Source organism: Palaemon carinicauda, chromosome 1 (genome assembly GCF_036898095.1).
Source record: "Palaemon carinicauda isolate YSFRI2023 chromosome 1, ASM3689809v2, whole genome shotgun sequence".
In the NCBI taxonomy this organism is placed as follows: domain Eukaryota; kingdom Metazoa; phylum Arthropoda; class Malacostraca; order Decapoda; family Palaemonidae; genus Palaemon; species Palaemon carinicauda.
In genome coordinates this window covers 82,665,457-82,671,937 of record NC_090725.1, presented here as the reverse complement: position 1 = coordinate 82,671,937, position 6,481 = coordinate 82,665,457, and the positions used below count along the sequence as shown (strand labels likewise).

General features: G+C 39.9%; 1 long non-coding RNA gene across 1 annotated transcript in view; it reads left to right on the top strand.

Annotated features, from left to right (window-relative positions):
• The first annotated feature begins 2,599 nt into the window (after nt 1–2,599).
• The window catches only part of LOC137642606 (uncharacterized), a 53,152-nt gene continuing 49,270 nt past the window's right edge, over nt 2,600–6,481 (top strand). Inside the window, exon 1 of the long non-coding RNA XR_011044821.1 lies at nt 2,600–3,086. This is a non-coding gene — a long non-coding RNA (uncharacterized lncRNA). The remainder of the gene's footprint in view (nt 3,087–6,481) is intronic.

Here is a 6,481-nt window from a genome sequence, read left to right as displayed (position 1 = left end):
CTCTCGCAAACGAGAGAGAAGTCCTCCCGCAAGAGGACATAGCCTAAGTAAAGCTTTCTCCCAGCTTTATGGGAAAAAAGCATAGGCATAAAAAAATCCCTCTCTCTCTCTCTCTCGCAAGAAGTTTCCCTCAAAGGAGGAACATCAAGTTGAAGGTTGACAGCAAATGCTACCTCGTAACGAGGGCAGCTCACGAGCTACCACATGGAGCGCAAGATAACGAACAGGGCGGCCGTAGCACTCGGCCTTGTGTTCTATGTCGCTGCTACCTGTGAAAAAAGGAAGGAAGTTGTGATCAATTACAATTCATGCTCCGTTGCACAAAATACACTATTCGGGGAATAAGACACCTTCCTTGTAAGATAATTCAGTAATGAAACAAACACACGGCAGTGTTGAGAACCTGCCGACCATCAGCTGCAGGGTAGGGCGGCAATGACAACTCCCTTACGGCGTAGGCAGTCGGATACACTGTCAACAGCAATTAAAGCTACAAGTATCTAACAACGTATGTTTCCATTTATACATACATACACTCATATATATGTAAGATAAATGAAAACACACAAGAAAACGAAAAATAAAACAGAAAAACAATAAAGGCAAGTCTTTGCGGGAGAGAAAGGCAGCATGTACGTTCTCTACCGAGCTATAAAGTAAAGTGGTTACTCATCCGAGAGGTGTGAGTGAGGGGGGTAGCCAGTCTACCCCATCCACCACCCTCTAACTAGCGGATGGGGTAGTTATCCCTCACTAAAATCATCATGGCTCGTCTTTCAGCTGAGCCTAAAGTATACCCTATAAATAGCAGAGGGTTTGTATCTACGCCGGAACAAAAAGCTGATAAAGAGCGCGCAACAAAACAACAGCAGATCTAGGCTGCGAACAAAGGAATGGGGCACCAGAGACGTAAGAGGGCACTGTAAGGTGAGAGGATATGTAACGGCTCCTCACTTATCCTTCCCCTTAGCTGATTAGACTAGGTAAAGTCTATTGGGGGTGCAGATATCTAAGGTTATCTTCAGATACGTCCCTGATTATACACGATATCTTCAGATAGTTGTTCCGGGGGTTAGAACCCTGTGATATCTGACTGTAATTCTCTTGTAATATCACTCGCAGAAATATTATACATTACTGTAGGAAGCTGCCGAAGGGACCTTCCATCAGGACGACATGGCTCGAGCCATGTGTGTTTAATGTAATAGCCTTTTGGTAAAACTGAAGGTCTTCTGCAACCTATAGGATAGACCAAAATAAAAACTGAAAACACTGGCTTAATATGTTGACTTCAATAATTCCTTGTTGACTCCTCTCTTACTGATTTTTACGACTATATTTGTTACAATGATCGTGATCAAATCCTGAAAATCCTTATTCCCTCCTATATAATAAAGAGAAAGTATCTGGCTATTTATACAACTATATATAAATTTTTCAGTCATGCTCCGAGGGGAGAGGGAGTAGTCATATTCTGGTGAGAGGGAGGTACCCCAAGAGGTACACTCGGAAATCACACGCTCCAACAAATTGCTGAACCAGCAGGTAGTAGTTCAGAAAGGAGAGTGGGAACGGTTGTATGTGTGTGTGTACATATCTATCTAAATATTTAGTAATTTATAGTACTTTTGAAGTTTTTAACTCAAATAATCTTATGCTGAGATATTTAGGGTGAATGAAGTTCGTTGGGACAAGCGAAAAACTTTATTACTCGTCAAATCTATTTTCTTTATGGAGGAAACTGTTCTTTGTTTGAAGCTATTTTTACGATTTAAGACATATGATTTAGTGTTACCCTTCCAAAACTGAAGCTGGTTGGGAAACAACCCTTTGAATTGAGACTTAGTCTTAGGGTAGGCTAAGAATACAGCAATCTAAGAGGGGGTCGCAGGAGGCGAGGCGTGCACACCCCTTGGAAGTAAGAAGTTAAGGATATGGCTTCTAGGTTGGATGAGGGATCTTATTTTAGGCGGTTCTTGGATTTTTTCCTTTTTAAAACGTGGTTTATAAGTTATACATTATAGATTTTACACCCGTCCTGTCCCAACCAACTACAAAGGCTCCAGAAATTTCTTAACTATAATAATTTTGTTTCCAAACTGAATATTTGTCTACAAGATAAATTAAAACATTGCCCAATGTTCTGTGAATAATTACTAGGCCTACTAAGATTATAGTGTCGAAGCATTGAATCCAAGTTTACCAGTAGGCCTACTATATGGGGTTTAACACATTATTAGTACATGGGAGCTAAGAGCTATTAGTAGTCTGCAGTGGCATTATGAGCTACTGGTTAAATTCAATTGGAAACATGGAACGTGTACGACTGTTTAGGAGAAATCACAAATCTGATGACGAATTTGAGCACATACACTGTAAATTGTCGCCTTGGGTTGATGAATCCTCTGCACAGAAGATCCTCCAGAAATTACTAACATATTAAGGCACATATCTACCTAATGGAGAAGCACATTTACAAACGTTCAATGAAGAAATTCATGAATAATTTGATCAGGTTTACAACAAAATTGTTAAATAAAAGCCATTACCTCAACTCCTTGAATAACACGTAGTCCTTGAACGCCATTAACGCTAGTAACCTGAGTTCCAGCATTTCTTCGTAGTTCGTAAACACCACCATAATCAATCTTAAATCTCTTGTTTTGATAAAAATATCCAGTCTCGTTGTATCAAATAATCAACACAAGTGATAATTTTATTTTTCATAGTTTGTATATGAGGATTTAAATAAAGCTAAACTTTATAATTTGTCCAATAAAGACTTTAGGTATTTAATACAAAAAGTTGGACACCATCTTAGTATATTTATATTGACAGTTCTTCGCAAATAGTTATCACACTTTAACGGGAAACAAACTTTAAAATTAAGCTAATTCGAGTTTAAAGTGAAAATATAATTTATTCATCTGAGACATAATAAGTATTCCAGTAATACTATAACAATATACTATAACGATATTCTATCAATATTAGTAGGAACTGCCCCGACTGGACAAGCTTTGGTCAATCGGTGAAAATTAAGTTGCAACTTACTTAGATCATCCTAAAACATCTGCATCTTCATGGTAGGTATTGGAATGTGGTTTGATACTTTAATTTCTCGCCAAATTGATTTTGTGTTCTGTACCCTTCTGACCCTTACTGCTGAGCCATATCATTTTCCCTCCTCCCCACGTAAAAGGACTATGGGGTTCTCCAATGGTTAAGAGTAGTGTTTGAGTGGGGAATTAAAAAAAATACAGTGCATAATTACACCTCACTCTAATGTCAGATAGACATAAAGTTCTTCAGAAATGGTTGGAAAATATATAGGCTACCAAACCAGGTTTCGTCTACTGTACTTGATTGGAAAACTAGGGGTACGTCATTACCTAACCTAACACCCTTCCATGTCTTAGGGTGACCGGATTTTGAAAATCGGAATAAGGAACTCTCAAATTAGGGGTGTAGGAGCGTTTTTCTGGGGAGGGGTGTTGTTAAAGTTTGAAATGGCACCAACAGGGGGTTCTGCAGGTCTCCTCCAGAAAAACATAATGAGGAAACATCCTTAGATGCAATTTTTTCAATGATCTTTATGTGACCAATTACAATCTATACACAATGATTATCATTAAATACAGATAGGCCTACTTTATTAATTTGCCTAAAACATACTGACGATGTAATTCTTTACTGTAAATGTATTTGTAATATCGTTGGAGTCAAGGTTATCGGTTTTCTAAGCATGCTATGGTTTTCCTTACAATTTAGTGTATTTATCACTTGTTCATCAGTTCCAGTTTTATCTTTAGATTTTTAATGGCGTTTGTATTTTTAATTTTGTTTAATTCATATTTTGCAGAAGGTAATATCCAATGTTTCAATATATACTTCATAATGCTGCATTGGTTATAAAAAATCAAGATTTCAAAAAGGTTTTTCTACTAGCAAAAAACACACACCCATATATATATATATATATATATATATATATATATATATATATATATATATATATATATATATATATATATATATACACACATATATACAATATATATATATATATATATATATATATATATATATATATATATATATATATATATATATATATATATATATATATATATATATATATATATATCTGTATATATATATATATATTTGGGGCTCAAGCCATGTCGTCCTGATAGAAAGTCCTTCCGGCAGCTTCCTACTGTATGATATTTCTGTGAGTGATATTACAAGACAATTACCGTCAGGTATCACGAGGTTCTAACCCCCGGAACGACTATCCTAAAATATCGTGTATAATCAGGGACATATCCGTCTAGGAAACTAGGAGACTAGGGGGAAGGATGGGTGAGGAGCCGTTACATATAATCTCCCCTCATGGTACCACTGTACGTCACTGATGATGCCATTCCTTTCTTCGCAGCGTCCTATTTTGTACATAGTTTTTCGAGTGCACTTTTTTCAGCTTTTTTGGAGTTTTTCCACGCATAATGGCTTCCTCTTCGTCGTCTAAGTTGAGTACCCTCTTCTTTTACAGTTTGAATTAGCTTCCACTGTCTTAGATCCCCTCGGGGAGTGGTTATTTAGCTTTTTTAAGCGATGAGAGAGCCATGTGTTCCGATTCCAGTTAGCCATTGGGCGTCATGTCGCGTTCCTGACCGCCCTCTTATTTTGTGTTCATTTAGTCTTATTTCACTAGTGTCACATTAGCTAGCCTTATTTTTAGCATTACGAAGCCTTCGGCTCTGTTTTGTGAATACATTTACCATACATTAATGTATTTAAGTTTTAGTGCGTGTCAGTCCCAGCTAGTCTTGCTTAGAGAGTGGTAAAGTTTTAGTTGGACACGGGCTCGCCGATGGCGATCATGTCTTTCTTACTGGACTCGTTGGCAGCGGCCATTTTACCCTTAGTTTTTTTACCTCGGTTATACTAGTTTACTGAGCCCTTATGCCCGCCTGCGCTCAATCCCCCGGTTTTTCTATCTATTAGGCTTAGCCTAGCCTGCATCGGCGAACCCATTGGTCTGCCATGTTGCATTCGCTCGTGATCTGTTATGCTAGGACTGTGCAGTCCATTGGAGCCCCCTTTGCGAAGATTTATCGATCGACCCGCGACATCCTATATTTATTTTATACTGGCTTCGCCGTCTCTGACGGCGTGGTACTTGTTTTAGAGTCATTCTAACCTTTCCTGGGATTCAGGGTGCGGCGGCCCAGAGTGTCTCTGTCTAGAGACTCTCCCTCGTTGGGATAACAATCGAATTAAACCCAGATTTCTTTCTGAGCCTGACATCCTTGTTGTCGCCTCTGTTCTTGGGATTGTTTAGGGAATGCTCATATGGTGCATGGGTATAGCTACACCATGCCGTCACCTCTCTTTTATATCCTAGCCTTTCCGGGACTGACATTGCATGAATTTTATTATTATGCTGCTGTATATTTGCATTTGTTGATCATGGGGGTTGGTTCCCTTTGGGATCTGACCCTCCATGGTGCCAGCATGCTTCTCCCTGAGGGGGTAAGCTGTCAGACTAATGGCAGTGCCTGTACCTAACAGCTTTACCGCCACCTATCGGCACACTATCCTATAGTACTTGTGCCAGCGATACGTCGCTACTTACGGCAGTGCCACCACTGGGGACACTGCCTTCACCTATGGCAAGGTGTTTTCTGCGGAAACCCTTGCCGTTTAACTCCGCCGCCCCTAGGCACCATTGCTGTTACTGGCGGTGGGGCTAGTACTAGTTTATGGGAGTGGATGTCTGTTCCAGTGCCTTAGGGCATAGAGGAAGCTGGCGGCAATGCCGTTAGCCCCCTGGCGCTGCCGGTACTTCCGGCAACGCTGGTACCTCTAGGGCACATGCCTTCCTGTCCTCTTTATCTGAGACCGCTTTACCTAACCTAAAGTGGGTTCTGTACTGACTGAATGTGAATTCAACTGCAGGTCAACATAAAGGCCTTACTCCTTCAACTTTTGAGGCTTCTTTATGTATGCTGGGCCTTTGAATCCCTTTTTAAACATCTGACTTAGCCGGTAGTTATGTATATAGCTATACGTCCCTGACGTCCGGCAGAAATTTCAAAACTCGTGGCAATCGCAGATTGGGTAGCCAGGTGTACCACCTGCGCGCCCCTAGCAAGGTACCTGGAACTATTCCAGGATTCTTCAGATCTTCCCTGCCGCTCACGACGGCAACATCGTTGGATTTTTCACTCGCTGTAACCTGTATAATTGCAGTCATCTTGTTGATGTACAATTTACTGTTGGCTTTCGCTAGTTTGGTTTTATTTCGATAGAGAGTAGTGGTTGGGTTATGATCCATATGTTCATAACTTGAAAGCGGTAGGTTTAGGAGTTTTTTCCCGCCTACTGTAAAAATAACAAACCTACTCTTAAAAACATGATGGCGGTAGGTAAACACTCCGCCAACACCATGACGTCACAATCATATGACGTATTA